The 17,919-nt window shown below is 45.4% G+C and overlaps 1 protein-coding gene across 6 annotated transcripts in view; it reads left to right on the forward strand.

Moving 5' to 3' along the window:
• Positions 1 to 17,919, forward strand: part of FOXN3 (forkhead box N3) — a 407,334-nt gene that overhangs the window by 28,625 nt on the left and 360,790 nt on the right. For 4 of the 6 annotated variants that reach the window (XM_055133774.1, XM_055133773.1, XM_055133780.1 and 1 more), the window contains exon 2: positions 6,717 to 6,812. The exons of the other annotated variants lie outside the window; for them this stretch is intronic. The gene's annotated coding sequence lies outside the window, so the exon portion shown is untranslated. The remainder of the gene's footprint in view (positions 1 to 6,716; positions 6,813 to 17,919) is intronic. 6 annotated transcript variants of the gene reach the window in all.

A 17,919-nucleotide genomic window follows, 5' to 3' on the forward strand; every position in this document is an offset into this window, starting at 1 on the left:
CCCAGGCACCACCCCAATTAAAAATTTTAAAGGGTAGGATGAAGTAAGTGTCAAAAACAAGAGGAGAAACAATGAAAAAGAAAACAGACCCCCCACACACCTTTTTGAGTAGACATAGAGCCAGAGAATTAATTGATAAATTATTATTAATGACACTAATCAGCAGAAATCACATGGAATTAATATCAGGTTGAAACAGAGGGCAATACTACATCTACAAGCTACTAAGGGGGGCCTGGAGCGATAGCACATTGGGTAGGGCGTTTGCCTTGCATGAGGCCAAACCGGGTTGATTCCCAGAATCCCATATGGTCCCCCGAGTACCAGCCAGGAGTAACTCCTGAGTGCAGAGCTGGGAGTAATCCCTGAGTTTCGCTGGGTGTGACCCAAAAAGCAAAAATAAATAAATAAATAAATAAATAAAAGCTAGTAAGGGAATATGATGAATAACTTGATTAATATACATATATACACATAAAATATGTATACATATGTGTATTGCATATGTACACATATATATGCATACATGTGCATGTATATACATATGATTTGTATATTTTTTAAATGCGGGGGCTTAAGAGATAGTATAAGCTTAAGGTGATTTCCTTATAGCAGACCCCAGTTTGATCCCTGGCACTACACATGGTTTCCAGCCACCACCAAGAGTGACCCCTAAACACTACCAGATGTGCCCCCCCAAATAAAATTAAAATAAAAAATTTAAATGCCACTTATTATAACGGAATAACTCTGAGTAGCTATTTGTTCATAGGAATAAGAAATAAAGAACTTCAGCGCACACACACAAAAACTTCAGACCCAGATGGCTTTTCTGTTGAATTCATTAAATATTTAAGAAAGAAATAACACATATTTTCCACAAACTTTTCCAGATAATAGAAATAGAAGAACACTGCTGACATTTTTAAAGAGGCCAGCAGAATTTTGATATTGAAACTGACATGAGAAATGAAAATTCCAGGCCAATTTCAGTCCTGAATATAGATTTAAATAGCCTAAACGAAATATTAGCAAGGGGAATCCAGCAATAAATTACTGCATCATGATCAAATTGGTCCTCTTCCAGACATCCAAGGTTAAGGTAATATATTTGAAAATCAGTCCATGGAACTCAGTATATTAATAGAACAGAGAAAAAAAATCATACAATCTCCATAAATTTAGAAAATATATGATGTATTTCCAACATTCATTGACGATTTGAGAGAGAGAGAGAGAGAATACTTAAACGAATAAATAAGGAAGTTTTCTTACTTTAAGAAAGGTAACCCCAAGAAAATGACTTTTAGCCTGGTTTTAACCCACAGTAAGTTTTCTAGAAACCAAACTGCTGTGTGAATGGGGAGAGATCCTTCTTTCTTTGCTAGGAAATGCTACCTGGGGTTGTTTTCTGTCTGGGGGAAGCAGCTGATTCTTAGCCACACGTCTATTAGAACATGGGTGTCAGAGCAAGATCCGGGATTGCTCCATGTGAAGCTGAACACGTGGGTCAACAGCAACAGAAGATTTGAGACTCCTTTTATTTTATTTTATTTTATTTTTATTTTTAATTGAATCATCATGAAATACACCATCACAAAGCTATTCATGATTGGGTTTCCATCATACAGTGTTCCAGTACCCACCCCTCCACCAGTGTACATTTCCCACCACTAATATTCCCAGTTCCCCTCTGCCCCATCCTCCCCGCCCCACTTCTGCCTCTGTGTCAGGCATCTTTCTTTTTGCTTCCTTTTAGCAGACTTTAAATCACATGCACCGTTATTAAAGTGGCAGAGATGAATGAAATGAATGGATCTCATTGAATTTCATTAATAAAGATTCTTTTAAAAATATACACATCATTTAAAAAGTAGGAAATAGAACTTGGGGTGTAGCTCTGTAGTAGAGGACTTTGAATGGGTGAGGCCCTCAGCTTAATCTTTCATATAACACACACACACACACACACAAAACTTGTATAACTGAATAAAATGTTAAAGCATTCTCTCTTAAAGCAGGGAAAGGGCAAATATACCAGCTCTCTGGCTCCATTCACCATTGCATAGCAAATACTAACTGCTAAGGAAGGCAGTATAGCACCAGAGCAAACAAAGGCATCAGCATTCACACTAATATGACTCTGGGATGTGACTCATGCCTCACTTGTGCCTGTTTGAGGTCCTGGGTTCAATCCTTTTAACACACACACAAATTAGTGAGAGGCTACATGGTTATGGGAGATAATTGTTTAATTATTGGGAGGTTAAATGCTTATGTTTGTAGAAAGTGAATATATAAAAAATTTCAAATGCTTGGACTTAAAAAGTGACTTTGGCAGCTTGCTAGATACAAGGCAAAGAAAACAAAGTATACTGCATTTCAACATATTGCGAATAAATGGAATAAATAATTCTAATAAATTGCATTAGAATCTATTATAAAATAATTTATTTAAATTGCGATTTGGGGGCCGTGCCAGGCTGTGCTCAGGGCTTACTCCAGGGATCACCTCTGGCTGTGCTTCAGAGACTAGATAGGAAGTTGGGGACTAAACAGGTGCTTTGTCCTCTGTCCTCTCTTCCCCAGCCATTAAGTGTTGATTTAAGCTGTCCATTAATATCAAGGTGATACACAGTCAAAACAGTCACTATCAAAAATCCCAAGAGGCATCTTTTGGAAAACCAATAAGTGTTACACGGTATACAGTATACCAACAAGCTCCAAACGGTCTATGGAAACACAGAGCACCACTGACAGCCAGGAAGCTCTTGAAGGAAAGAGAGGGGAAAGGACAGACTCTGCCAGCCATTAAACTTTATTTTTCTGTAATGTGCAGTTCAGAGTCTCCTGCCCCTGCACCTGGCTGTCTTCACCAGGGCCCCTCAGAGGGGGCGGGTTGAATTTCCCTCCCCCACCCAAGCAGAGCCCCGACAGCTGCAGACCTCCTGAACCCAGCCACAGCCATGCTCAAGGCCACTCCCCACATGCTCAGATGAGCCTCACGTGTGAAGGAACTGGCAGAGGAACCCAGTTGTGGGGGACCTGGGGCTGAGATCTCCAAGCCTGCTCAGATCGGGACTGGGTCTCCTCCACCCAGATTCCCCATTTTCTAGTAGCTTGGCAGCCACACCCACAAACTGCACCCAGCCCATGTAATCCCATCATCAGCCAAGATCCACAGGCTATAAAACAAGCTCCTGGAAGCGACCTCTTATTGTCTAGTTCTCCCTCTCAGAGAATCTGGCAAGCTACCAAGAGTATCCTGCCCGCACAGCAGAGCCTGGCAAGCTCCTTGTGGTATATTCGATATGCCAAAAACAGTAACAGTGATGGGTCTCATTCCCTGGCCCTGAAAGAGCCTCCAGTGTGGCACTGTTGGGAAGGACGAGTAAAGACAAGCTGCTAAAATCTCAGGGCTAGGATGAATGGAGATGTTACTGGTGCCCACTTGAGCAAATAAATGAACAATGGGATGACAGTGATACAGTGATAATGTTCAGTATAGCCTTGGTGCAGGATAGATGATTGAAAGAAGAATGAAAAAGAAGAATGAAGAAGAATGAATGACAGATGACAAAGAAGAATGAAAAAAATATACATATGACACTTTATCATGACAAAGATAGTACTACAGAATTCTGGGGTTATGACTGCCCTCTTTTTTTTGCTTTTTTTTTTTTTTTTTTGCTTTTTGGGTCACATCCAGCGATGCACAGGGGTCACTCCTGGCTCTGGACTCAGGAATTACCCCCGGTGGTGCTCAGGGGCCATATAGGATGCTGGGAATCAAACCTGGGTTGGCCGCGTGCAAGGCAAATGCCCTACCCACTGTGCTCCAGCCCCCCTCTTTTTTTTTTTAAAGCAGATAGTCCTGGAATAATTAGATATCAGTAAAGAAAAATAATAAAACTTGGGATGGAGAGATAGTACAGGGTAAGGCACATACTTACTCACAGCTAACACCAGTTTCAATCCCCAGCACCATTTATGGCTCCTCCAAGACCCCTGAGTACAGAGGGCCAGTAATCCCCCCAAAAGAAAAACAATCAAACTCAGCCTAAACTTACCTTTCAACAAAACTCATTCCGGGTGAATTCAATATTTAAATGTAAAAGTCAATAGAACATATAGATGATAATGTAGGAAAAATTTTCATAATATGGCAAGAATTATATTATAGAGACTGGAGAGACAGTACAGTGGGTAGGACACTTGCCTTGCACCCGCCTACGTGGGTTCGATCCCCGGCATCCCATCTGTTCCCTCGAGCACCACCAGGAGTAATTTTTGAGTGCAGAGCCAGGAATAACCCCTGAGCATTGCTGGGTGGCCCCCAAACAAAAAAGAACTGTACCATATTTTCGATATTAAAATTAAGAACTTAGGCTTATTGAAAGACTTAAGAGAATTAGAGGCAAGTTAGAGATATTTGCAATATTTATAAGCTACAAAGGGCTTATGGGAAGAGCATATAAAGGATTACTACAAATCAAAGAAAGGCAAAATGGAAAAATTGGGTGGTTGTCTCAAATAGGAACTTCACAAATGAAGGTCCTTATCCAAAAAAAAAAAAAAAACAAGGAGTGGGTGGGAAGTGATTAGCATCCTAAGTCTTTAAAAAAGAGAAATCACTCACACACACACACACACACACACACACACACACACACACGGCATTTTTTTTCTTCCACAAGTTTTTCTTTTATTTATTGCATTTCCAGGACCACAGCGAAATATGTTCCCGTTCCCTGAAGTCAGGCCTTTACCCATGGCATTTTGACCACCAAGTCTAAAAGCCACAGGAGAATCTAGAGAACCTTCTAGAGGAGGTGGATTTGGAGAAACGTAGGTTCTCGCACAGGAGAGACCAGTGGGCTTTCTGTGGCAGACTCACTGTGGGGCTGACTGCTGGCTGTCCAGCACCAGCCAGTAAGTGCTACTGTAGCATCTTCTCTGCTTGCAGTGCTGCTCTGCCAAAGTCAGTGGAGGGTGAGTACATGCTTACCCAGATAGCAGTGTTCCTACCAGCAGTATTCATAAAGGCTCCAGCCTGGAGACTACCACATATCTCTCAGGACACATGCATACACTCATATAAATTTTATGGTATATTTACATTCAAGGACTGGAGCTATAGCACAGCAGGTAGGGCATTTGCCTTGCACGCGGCTGACCCGGGTTCGATTTCTCCGTCCCTCTCGGAGAGCCTAGCAAGCTACCAAGAGTATCCCATCCACACAGCAGAGCCTGGCAAGCTACCCTTGGCGCATTTGATATGCCTAAAACAGTAACAACAAATCTTACAATGGAGACGTTACTGGTGCCCGCTTCAGCAAATTTTCAAGCAACGGGATGACAGTGCTATTTATATGCAAAAACCTTAATATCAATAAAACTATAACTACCAACAACCTGAATGAATCTCATCAAGAACATCTAAAGGAAGACCCATATATATTCACACACATTTGAACTTCATGGGTGCTAATTGGAGAGAGATTAATGAGTTTCATAAATGCCTACAAAGTTATAGGTGGATAAATGCAGATATATATTTTGGGGGCTCTTGGGGCCACAGCTGGCTGGGGCTTACTCTTTGTCTAGAGATCTCTCCTGGTGGGGCTCAGGGAAACTTACATGACCTGAGCGGGCCACATACAAGGCAAATGCCTTAAGTACCCATACTAGCTCTCCATCCTACAGTTGATTTTTTTTTCAAGTTAAGTTTGTATTACAAAACTATGTTTTAAGGGAAAAAACTTAATATTTTTACATTACTTTTTATTAAAAACACTGATTTACGAAGCTATTCATTATACTGCTATGCTATCACTCCTGCCTGCATGGCAGAGCCTGGCAAGCTCCTTGTGGCATATTTGATATGCCAAATGCAGTAACAATGATGGGTCTCATTCCCCTGACCCTGAAAGAGCCTCCAATGCGGCACTGCTGGGAAGAACAAGTAAAGAGAGGCTGCTAAAATCTCAGGGCTAGGATGAATGGAGACCTTACTGGTGCCCACTCGAGCAAATTGATGATCAATGAGATGACAGTGATACAGTGACAGTGATTCATTACACAGTTGATATCAACCCTTTATCTGATGAGTATTGGGTGAATATCCTTTCCCATTCTGTAGTTTGTCTTTGTATTCTGGTCACTGTATCTTTTGCGGTACAGAAGCTTCTTAGTTTAATGTAGTCCCATTTGTTTATCTCTGTTTCCACTTGGTTGGTCAGTTGTGTGTCATCTTTGAAGATACCTTTAGCTTCAATATCGTGGAGGGTTTTGCCTACTTTGTCTTTAATGTACCTTATGGTTTGTGGTCTGATGTTGAGGTCTTTAATCCATTTTGATCTGACTTGTGTGCATGGTGTCAGGTGTCTAAGCCCATTCTTTTGCATGTTGTTGTCCAGTTGTGTCAGCACCATTTTTAAAAGAGGCTTTCCTTGCTCCATTTCACATTTCTTGCACGCTTATCAAAGATTAGATGATCATACATTTGGGCTTGTGTGTAGGGATATTTCACCCTGTTCCATTGGTCTGCGGCTCTGCCTTTGTTCCAGTACCATGCTGTTTTGATTGTTACCGCTTTGTAGTAAAGTTTAAGGTTGGGGAGGGTGAGATATTTTTTGTTTTAATAATAATTTCATTTGCTGTAAAAAAGCTTTTACTTTTTTTTTGCTTTTTGCTTTTTGGATCCACCTGCTCAGGGGTAATCCTGGCTCTGCACTGAGGAATTATCTCTGATGGTGTTCGGGAGACCATATGGGATGCTGGGAATCGAACCCTGGTCGGCCACGTGCAAGGTAATGCCTATCCACTCTACTATTGCTCTCGCCCCCAAAGCTTTTTCATTTGGTGTGATCCCTTTTGTTGATCCTTGTTTTTGCTTCTCTTGCCAATGGACTCAATTCCCCACAGATAACATTGAAGGAATTTTCTATTTTCTCCTGATTCAGGTCTTGGAAAGTTATAAGATTCTAAGAATTTGTCCATTTCTTATCTGTACTCTAACTTAGTATAAAAATATTGGTGGTCTCTTATCCTTTGTATTTCTGTGATATCTTTCATTATCTCCTTTTTCATTTCTGGTCCCATTGGTAGGGATTCCTCTCTTTTCCTATTTAAGAATCTTCCTATTTAAGTATCTTTTAAGATACTCTTAGTTTTTTGAAGAACCAGCTCTTAGTTTCATTGATCTTTTGCAAAGTTTGAGCTTTATTTCCTTTACACTCTGAATTTTTTTTCTTATTTCTACAAACTTTGGGTTTCATTTGTTCTTCTTTTTCTGGTTACTTTTGGTATGAAGTTAAATTGTTTATTTGATATTTTTCCTTGTTTCCCGATGAGAATGATGCTAGCAAGGTTCTATTTTTTGCCTCATTGATGATTGCATTGATACCTGTTTTTAAAACATTGAGCTGTACATTTTGTTTTGTTTGCTTTTCTCTATGTTAAATTTTATAATTTAGTAAAGAAATCAATAATGTACCTTACTACCATCTTCTTGATTTATAATCATTTTAAAATATTGCCACTGACTTACTGTTAGGTTAATTTAGAACTTTCACCCTTCCTTTCTTTTGAATCCACAATCTTCTATTATTATGTAAACACTATTCATTGTGACTAATGATATGCTATCATTACAAATTCTTCCTGTATAGCTTTTAGGGGTTTTTCCCCCCCATTAATGAACATTGCCTTTTTTTGATTTGTCATCACTGTCATCCTGTTGCTCATCGATTTGCTCGAGCAGACACCAGTAACATCTCCATTGTGAGACTTGTTGTTACTGTTTTTGGCATATTGAATATGCCACGGGTAGCTTGCCAGGCGTGCGGTCGGGATACTCTCGGTAGCTTTCTGGACTCTCCGAGAGGGACAAAGGAATCGAACCCGAGTCAGCCGCTTGCAAGGCAAATGCCCTACCCGCTGGGCTATCGCTCCATATAAAAACATACATTGCTCCTTTTCTCTCTCTTTTTTCTCCTTGCCTTCTCCCTTTCTTTTCTTTCTTGCTTTTCTTCCTCCTGGAACCTTCTCATCTTCCGTTTTTCTTCAACTCTTTCTTTCTGATTGTCCTCATGCTTCCAACATTATTGCACAATAGAATTTAGTTCTTGGGCTAACTGATTAGATAATGTTCCACTTTCATTTCTTTTCCCTGATCTGGTGTGACTTGTAATAAACACCTGTTCTGGAGTAGTTTTGGGGCAAACAGTTCTTTTCCACTTGTCTCCCTTTCTGGTTCCGTTTCCTAGTGTCCACGCTTTCTTCTGTTTTGGTTTGTTGTTTTCAGTGGCGCTCATCTGCTGACAGTTGGCTCAGCCAGAATAGGACTTAATCACCACAAGTATCTTTAGTCCACTTAGTCATGGTTTGGTTGGGCTTACAGTTCTCGATTGCACATCCTCTTCCCTCAGTCTTTGGAAGGGGGAAGCAGTGAATTCATTTCGAACTTTTGTTGTTGCGACTGAGCTATTTTGATTGTTCAGAGTTTCCTATAGGAACAGATTTTCTTTTCCTTTCTGGAAGCTTTTAGAATTTAAATTTTCCTCCTGTGTGAAATCCACGATGCCATGTATTTGTGGCATCTTGATTGCTGTTGCTAAGTGGTTTCAGGATAGAGGCCACCGCCATCTTGCAATTAGGGACTGGCAGGAACTGGTCTCAAATACTGGCTACAGGAGATGCTTCAGCTGTTCTCCCCAGCAGATCCCAGCTGGGCGTGCTGTCTCCTTCCTGCCCTTAGGCACTGGCATCTGGGAATGTGACCCAGGCCTAAACTGGCTAGCTGTGCCCTCCCCCAGTGAGCAACCCAGAGACCAAGCCCAGAGATCAGTAGGGTTCTCTCTCTTCCCCCTGCCTCCTTTGTCATTGGAAAATTACGTAAACATAATAGGTTGCTTTAACTCTCTTGAGGTTTATGTTTAATGTTTTGTTTTGCACCACACCTGGCATTGCTCTGCGCTTATTCCTGACCCTGTACTCAGGGGTCACTCCTGGTGGTGCTTGGGAGAGCCTGTTCCGTGCCAGAGGTCAAACTGGGGTTGACTACATGTTAAGGCAAGTGCCTTAATTTCCGTTTTATCCCTCTGGCCCCTCTCTTGAGATTTTTGTGTTTGTTTGTCTTTGGGGGGCCACACTTGGCAATGCTCGGGAGTTATTTCTGTCTCTGCATGCAGGAATCACTCCTGGCGGTGCTTGGGGGAACATCTTGGATGGATGCCTGGGATCAAACTTGGGTCGATAGAGTGTAGGGCCCTACCCACAGCTTCTTGATCCATTCTTCCAACCTTGGGCATCTGGGTTGCTTCCGTATCTTAGCTATTATCCTAAGGGCTGCAGTGAACATGGATGTGTATATATTGTAGGTATTTATTTTCTACGTCATGCAAATATTTTTAAACAACTGAAAATTTGGGGTAGGGTGTTAACCATTTTTTTTTTTTTTGCTTTTTGGGTTACACCTGGCGATGCACAGGGGTCACTCCTGGCTCTGCACTCAGGAATTACCCCTGGCAGTGCTCAGGGGATTCTATGGGATGCTGAGAATCAAACCTGGGTCGGCTGCGTGCAAGGCAAATGCCCTACCTGCTGTGCTATCGCTCCAGCCCTGGGTGTTAACCATTCTTAAATAGATTTATGGTTAATAATACCATACAGTAGGGTCACTCAGTTTGTGGCATATGTTTTGCAACTAGTTAATTTTTAAGGGAAGAGAAACCTGGTACACCCTTTGGAAAAAATTTACACTCCAGGCCAGAAGTATTTCTGTCACAAACACTTGGTTGCATATGAAAGTTTGTCTGTATGTCAAACTCATGAAATTGTGGTTGCATAGGTGAGTGCTGGCCTTGCCCTGGGGTGCTGGTTGCCTCTTGCTTAAGCTCGTGTCCTTGCCAGGCCGTTTTCCATGAAGCCAGGAGCTCTGACCCACAATCCTGCCACGTCTCAAACCATTTCCTTCCACATTTAACTGGTAACACAGGAGAGCGTCACTCCTGATGCCAGCTGCTAACCAATACTGACTTGGCCCTGAGTGCAAGAGGGTGTTTGTGGGTTTCTGGTGGGTTGTGCTATTCTTGAACTTAGCCTGGCTGTGGAAAGCTCTGTGTCTGGTAGGATGTTAGTCTGTAGCTTCCAGTGAAGGGTGCTTGGGAGCCAGAATGATAGTACAGAGACTAAGGCGCTTGCCTTGTGACAGGGATGACCCATTTCTATTTCACACGCCCCTCCCCCGCACCACCACCATGTGGCCCCCACACAAAAACCAGTGAAGTGTGCTTGATCCCAGTGAACCGGACAGTGTAGACTTGGAGGCCAACACAGAATAGGCTCCTGCACCCTGGTATTTCTTAGCCTGTTCAAACTATGAGTCCCAGTCGTTGTGTATTTTTTCAGGGAATAGTGTTGCTTTACCACCCCCACCCCTCCCTGACCAAGAAAAGATAAAAGTAAGTGGTGCTGGGATGTGGCTCAGCAATAGAGCACTTGCCTTGCGTAGCGGGGGTGGGGGTGGGGGTCCCAGTTCAATTTTCAGCTCCACCAAGAAAAAGAAAAGTTAAAAATAAGTCTACCAGGGGCTGGAGCGATAGCACAGCGGGGAGGGCATTTGCCTTGCACACAGCTGACCCGGGTTTGATCCCCGGCATCCCATATGGTCCCCTGAGCACCGCCAGGAGTAATTCCTGAGTGCAAAGCCAGGAGTAACCCCTGAGCATTGCTGGGTGTGACGCAAAAAATAAATAAATAAGTCTACCACACAATGGGCATTCCAATCCTTGATATTTGCCAAGACAAATGACAGTCTAACTTCATACAAAGATGTATATGTTAAGTGCGATAGCTGCTTTGTTAGAATAACACCAGGGACAACCCAAATGATCATCATCAGGTGAAAGGAAGAACATGTTATGGTCTGTCCCTCCACAGATAGATGGGTAAAATAATATATTGAGTCTTTTAATACTGTTAAGTGCCATTTTAATACTTTTAAATGCTAATCATAAAATGCCATGCAGCGGTGAAAACAGTTGGACCATGGATGCATGCGACAATATGAATGAATCTGAGAATAATGTGGTTGAGTGAAAGAAACCCCGCCAGAGAAGATTACAGCAAGTAACATCCTTTTATTCGACATTGCTTACTTAACAGCACTAATGAGAAAGGGCCAGAAGGCTAGTGAAGCAGGTAGGGCTCTTGCCTTGCATGCCATCAATCCCAGTTTGATCCCCAGCATTCCAGATGGTCCCCCAGGATTGATCTCTTGAGTGCAAAGCCAGAAATAACCCTGAATACAGCTGGATGGGACCCAAAAATAACAACAACAACAACAACAGCAACAACAACAAAATCAACCAACCAGCCAACCAACAAACAAAAATAACATTAATGAGGGGGCTGGAGCGATAGCACAGCGGGTAGGGCGTTTGCCTTGCACTCGGTCGACCCGGGTTCGACACCCAGCATCCCATATGGACCCTGAGCACCGCCAGGAGTGATTCCTGAGTGCAGAGGCAGGAGTAACCCCTGTGCATCGCCAGGTGTGACCCAAAAAGCAAATAATAATAATAATAATAATAATAATAATAATAATAATAATAATAACATTAATGAGAAATTAAACTGGCCGACTTGGAATAAAGCAATGATGTGTGAGAATCTGGCTTTCCTAGAGGTCCTTGGGTCTCAAGTTGACGTTTTGTGACCCTCTTGACCATGTTTAGTGAGGGTTTACTGGGCTTCCCCCAGGTTGGACAAGGGCGGCTGTGAGATTTGTTCAGATTTACAAAATAGAAGGCATAGAACAAATGGTGTGGAATTTGATGGACACATTTGTGCGTATCTCTTTTCTGACTGAAGAAGAGAACCCGGGAGAATGGTTTTCTCCCATCTTTCCTAAGACAGCAGGGAAACGGCTGTGACCTGCCTCAGAGAATGGGTCAGCTTCTGTCCTGAAGCCCAGCTTTGGGTTTTCCAGATATGAGACTTCAGTTGGAGCTACATGGATGGATGTCAGGATCCCGAGGGAGGCTGCGTGTGCAGTAGAGACTCTTCTGCTAGTTCGGACAAAACGTCAAGAGGCGGCACGGGGCGGTGACCTCAGGACACTGCCTGCCCCCTCCCCCAGCCACAGCTCCTTCTGGTTTTCCACATCATCTGCGCTGAAAAAGGTCTGGGGAAAGCCACGCCCCGCTTGGGCCCTTTCGTGTGTTCTTAACATGACGACCCAGTTGGGCTGAATCTCCTCGAGGCGGCCACTGTGCCCAGAACAAAGTTGGGAGGAAATGAATGTGCATGTGCACACACGCTGTGCATGCTGGCGGCCCACGCGGACCCCACCACCTCAGGGTCCCCTCAGTGCTGCCAGGCCAGGCAACCCTGAGCTCAGTGGAGCCCCCAGCTGCCCCCCAAACCCAAACCCAACCCAAAGGACTCCGTGTAGGAATCTGAAAAACAGTTATTGAAGAAGAGCTCACAGAACACTATCATCCGGGAAGAAATTCTCCAGGGGCCTCTGTGAGATGGTTTCACTCTTGCAGAGAAGGAAGCTGTGGCTGGGAGAAGTTCTGAACCCTAGACATGTTTCCAGGAAGCTTACTAAGGGTGGGCAAGGAATGATTCTCTTTGAAGGGACCTCTCTCTGTCTCTGTCTCTGTCTCTCTCCCCCCCCGCACCTCTTTTCCCCTCTTCCACTCTTTCCATCTCTCCCCCACCTCTTCTGCCCTCTCCCACTCTTTCTCCATCTCTTTCCCCCTCTCTCGCTCCTTCTCTCTCTCCCTCCTCTCCTCTCCTCTCCTCTCCTCTCCTCTCCTCTCCTCTCCTCTCCTCTCCTCTCCTCTCCTCTCCTCTCCTCTCCTCTCCTCTCCTCTCCCTCCTTTCTCTCTCCCTCCTTCTCTCCTCTCTCTCTCTCCCTCTCCCCTCTTTGCCTCCCCCCTCTTCCCCTCCCTCTTTCCCTCTCTCTCTCCCTCCCCCTCTCCCCTGTAGCTGTTGTGAATGAAGGGCATCCACATGCAGGGGACCAGCCGCCTGTGTGAGGATCAGGCGGAAGGAGCAGGGTGGTCGCTGGAGCAGGTGAGCTGTGGGCTGACCAGGAAGTGAGGTGCAGGGCCCACTCCCAGGCACCATCAGGCACGTCTGGATTCTTGATGCGGCAGAAGGAGAAACCGGTGGGAGATTTTCAACCGGGAAGCCCCTGGACCTGCTTCATTTGCCATAAGACCAATCTGGGGCTGGGGGTGTGGCCCAGTAGTTGAGCCCTTGCCTGTGCCAGGCCCTGGGTTCGATTTCCAGCACCTCTTCAGAAAGGGAATGAGCAGCATGGCAGAGTCGGCCGAGAGGTCAGAGGGTGGCTGTGAAGATGGTCCCATTCTCCTGACAACGTAGAGGGGAGCACAGATGGAGGCCAGGGGCTCTGGGAGAAGTACCGCGCGTGGACTGGACATTGGGAAGGAGCTGCCAAGGAACGTTGTAGAGTTTGGGGAAGTGGTGGCATAGCCGGAGAGTGCAGACTTGGGAGGGGAAATGGGGGACACGTGGTATGTTTGATGCCTGGCAGGATCTTGGGGCGGGGGTCGGGGGGAACCTGGGGCCGTCAGCTGGGAGTGTCAGGGGAAAGTCCGAGGGTGGTCCCTGGTGTGAGATGTCTCTGCTGCTGGAGTCTGGGTCTGATCTTGGGGAGGAGAGAGGACAGAGAAGACCAAAGGGCCCACGATTGAGCCCAGAGCACAAGACTGCGCTCACGGAAAGAATTGGGGGGACGTTGTAACAACTGGGTGTGTGGTGTCAGTGTCGGGACGAAGACGACATCTCTGGGTCTTCTCAGGCTGGCTGAGCAAAGATATTCTCGTCGGACAGATTGGTAGGAGAAAAGAGCAACTTTAATGCCACCCAAAATAGAGCTGCTGTGTGGATAGAAAAATCAAACACGGACTGGGAGAGAGTGTAGCGGTTAGGGCACATTCCCGGTTAGCATCGGACCCGGATTCGATTCTCAGTTCCACGGGATCCCCCAAGACGTGCCAGGTACAGCCCTGGAGACCCTCCAGCACTGCAAGGGGTGGCTCCTGGAAGCGTCCAGCACCACCGGAGTGGCCGGTGGCCCCAGCACTGGCCACACCATATCCCCAGCCTGGTTGGCTGAGGAACACCAGTGGGGGCTCCTGAGCACTGCTCGGGTGGCCCCACCCCAAACTCTAGAGTCATTGCAATCAAATGAGGGCATTTCTCCTGAGCTGGGCTGTGTCCCAGGACCCCCGGAGACACACAGCACTCACGTAGAGTAGATTCCGAGCTCTCTCACTTCCGGTTTGCCCTGCCATGTGGATGGAGTTTTTTCTGAGAGAAGAGTTACGGCTGGCTAATACAGCGTGGAGGGCATTTCCTTTGCATACGACCGGCCTGCATTCGATCCCTGGCATCCCCTATGGTCCCCCGAGCACCATCAGGAATAATTCCTGAGTGTAGGAGTAACCCCTGAGCGTCTCCAGTTGTGACCAAAAATAAGACCCACAAAAAGAACAAAAACAGAAAAAAGAATTTGGGAAAAAAAAAAAAAACAGAAGAAAAGTTAAGACTGGAGAAACCCCAGTCTGAGGAGTCACCCCTGCTCATCCTTTTAGGGAGTTAGGGACATGGCAAACATTTCTCTTGACTGCCTGGCCTCCGGCCTCCGTTGACCTTAACTTGAAATCCTCCCTCCAGTGGTACAGGGTGGCCTATTTGGACAGCTTGGGGTGACACAGGAGCCGTGAACAGAGTTGCTCATGGCAACCGCTAGACCCCTGTGAGCGTCAGTTTCCTCTCGAATGGGAATGGTATCAGTCATTTCTTTTCCATCTTTCAAGGCCTCTACCGTTGCCTTTCCCCCAGCATCCAGGCTGTGTGCAGTAACGCTCGCTCCCCCCTGCCCCCCACCAGCTTCTCTGTCTTTCAAGGTTGAAGCAAAGCCCCAGGAAGTCGTGGGTCGATCACCCCTTTCGGGAAACATGCAGTTTCCCAGCTGCGAAGTCCCTTTCCGAAGAGCCCTCGGTCACCGCCTTAAATTCACAGGGTTGAACGCGTCCCGGTGACCTCTTGTCCTGGGTCTTCGCCGAGCCCTGACTTCTAACAGATTAATGAAGGCTTTTAGCTTTTAAGAATTCTTTCAGGGTCTTCTCTATCCCCGTCACGATTGCACCCATGAATTATGAAGGCGTTCTTTCGGTGGTTGGAGTTCTCCCTCAAAATAATTTCTGCACATGTGTTCATTAAGAGCTGAGAGGCAGAAGGAGAGAGGCAGCTCTCCCCGGGCGCCTGGACAGCAAGCACTTCAGCTCCGCCAGATAAGATTTCCCTCAGAGTCCACAGAGTGAGCTGTTCGGTGATGGCAGAGAAATGTTCCTCTCTTCCCCTCACTGTGCAACATCCTCCGTGACAGACCCAACTCTGCGGGCTTAGGGGAAGTGGGTGAAAGATGTAGGTGAGTGTCAGAACGAATTTGTAGCTTCTGTGGATTGGGCTGTGCTCTTGCTGGCTCCCTTCTCAGACCTTCTTGGCTATTGGATGGCTGCTCTGTCGGGTAGGGGTGGAGACGGCAGGATCGGGGATCACTCGCTCCTCCCAAGTGAATTGAGGGGAAGCATCACCAACTCTCAAAGCAATAGAATTACAACTCCCAAAGTAACATAATTGTCTCTGAGATCCAGGCAGGCAAAAGAGACCAGTAGAGTGGTCGCTAATCATGGGACCCTGTGGGTGTCCCCCTTAAGCCATCAACATGCCCCGGACCCTAGCAGGTTCTCCAGCGCTGTGGCTAACGTGGCTGCCCGGGAGGTCCCGCCTGCCGTTTCCCTGGGCCTGAGATTCCATGTAGGTGTTCCTGGAGTTGACAGGATTTTACCAGGACCAGAGAAGACTGATGGCTTTCCTGGGAACTCTTGTCATGATGAGACTGATTTCTGCCCACCTTCCCCCCCCCCCCAGGGGAAGAGTTCCAAGACTCCTGACAAAAGGCAAAGGGGTTCTAGCTGTGTCGGAACGGGGGCGGGGGGTGGGGGTGGGCAACCGCTCCATCGGGTGCTGAGTGCCTGGCCTATTGACCGGAAATACCCCCTCTCTGGTCTCAGCGCCACCATCCTTTTATCTTCCTGAGGGTCAGTGGGGGAGAGGCCTGTAGGGAGGAGCCGGCGTGGCTATGAGGAAGTCCAGGAGCTAAGCCGCCCGCAGCAAGCCCCAGATCAAAGTTGTGTGGAGAACGTTCCTCCTCAGCAGATGGTCCACCCGCTAATGCTGCAGGGGCATGCTGGGACAGACGGCACTCACTTTTAACCTGATGGTATTTTCATCTGAATTTACTTGGAGCCGTTTTTTTGTTTTGTTTTGTTTTGTTGGTAGGTACCAGAATTTCTGACCAAGGTGATAAATTTAACTAAAGCTTAACATTCAGATTCGATTCTCATATGAGTATTATATAATTATATATACATTCGAGCTCAGAGGTCCCAGCCGAACAAATTCCCTGCACAGGAGTACCATTTGCAGGCCCATTCTCTCATTAATTTTATTTGACATTTATGTCAACATTACAATCCTGGCCTAAAAGGAGAAACCTTCCGTGTGTGCGCAGGGGTTTATTTTAAAGTGGAGTATTTAGTTTGGCCGTGAAAAGCAGCTGGCTAAATCTGCTAAAGCAAAATTTCCTAAATTCGTTAATATGAAGTGGTTTAAATGCTCTAAATTTAAATTGTTCTACAAAGTGCTAAATGCTGGTGCAGGGGGCTCTCACGCTTCCCCTCCGGGCCTCCCAGCGGTTGATTAAAATGGTGATGCTGGAAAATGAATGTGGGAGCCGTCAGAGGGAAGGGGACGGCCTGGGAGGCAGTTGCTTGGTACAGACTGGCTTGCACGAGACTTAGCACCCAAACCAGAGACCTGGCTTCGGCCGGTGCAGTGGAGGAAGGGTGGGGGGTGGAAGGAAGGATGGTGGTGACTCTTTCTTTCTTTGCTTCTTTTTTCCTTCTTCCTCCCTCCCTCCCACTCTTTCTTTCTTTCTTTCTTTCTTTCTTTCTTTCTTTCTTTCTTTCTTTCTTTCTTTCTTTCTTTCTTTCTTTCTTTCTTTCTTTCTTTCTCTCTCTCTTTCTTTCTTTCTTTCTTTCTCTCTTTCTTTCTTTCCTTTTTTATTTCTTTTTCTCTCCCTTCTTCCCTCCCTTCTTCCCTCCCTCCCTCCCTCCTTTCTTTCCTTCTTTCTTTCTTTCTTTCTTTCTTTCTTTCTTTCTTTCTTTCTTTCTTTCTTTCTTTCTTTCTTTCTTTCTTTCTTTCTCTTCCTTCCTTCCTTCCTTCTTTCCTTTCTTTCTTTCTTTCTTTCTTTCTTTCTTTCTTTCTTTCTTTCTTTCTTTCTTTCTTTCCTTTTTTCTTTCTTTTTCTCTCCCTTCTTCCCTCCCTTCTTCCCTCCCTCCCTCCCTCCTTCGCTCGCTCACTTTCTTTCTTTCTTTCTTTCTTTCTTTCTTTCTTTCTTTCTTTCTTCTTCTTTCTTTCTTTCTTTCTTTCTTTCTTTCTTTCTTTCCTTTTTTCTTTCTTTTTCTCCCTTCTTCCCTCCCTTCTTCCCTCCCTTCTTCCCTCCCTCCCTCCTTCTCTCTTCTCTTTCTCCTTCTTTCTTTCTTTCTTTCTCTCTCTCTCTCTCTCTTTCTTCCTTTCTTTCTTTCTTTCCTTTTTTCTTTCTTTTTCTCCCTTCTTCCCTCCCTTCTTCCCTCCCTTCTTCCCTCCCTCCCTCCTTCTCTCTCTTTCTCCTTCTTTCTTTCTTTCTTTCTTTCTCTCTCTCTCTTTCTTTCTTTCTTTCTTTCTTTCTTTCTTTCTTTCTTTCTTTCTTTCTTTCTTTCTTTCTTTCTTTCTTTCTTTCTCTTCCTTCCTTCCTTCCTTTCTTTCTTT

Source organism: Sorex araneus, chromosome 3, assembly GCF_027595985.1.
Source record: "Sorex araneus isolate mSorAra2 chromosome 3, mSorAra2.pri, whole genome shotgun sequence".
Lineage (NCBI taxonomy): Eukaryota > Metazoa > Chordata > Mammalia > Eulipotyphla > Soricidae > Sorex > Sorex araneus.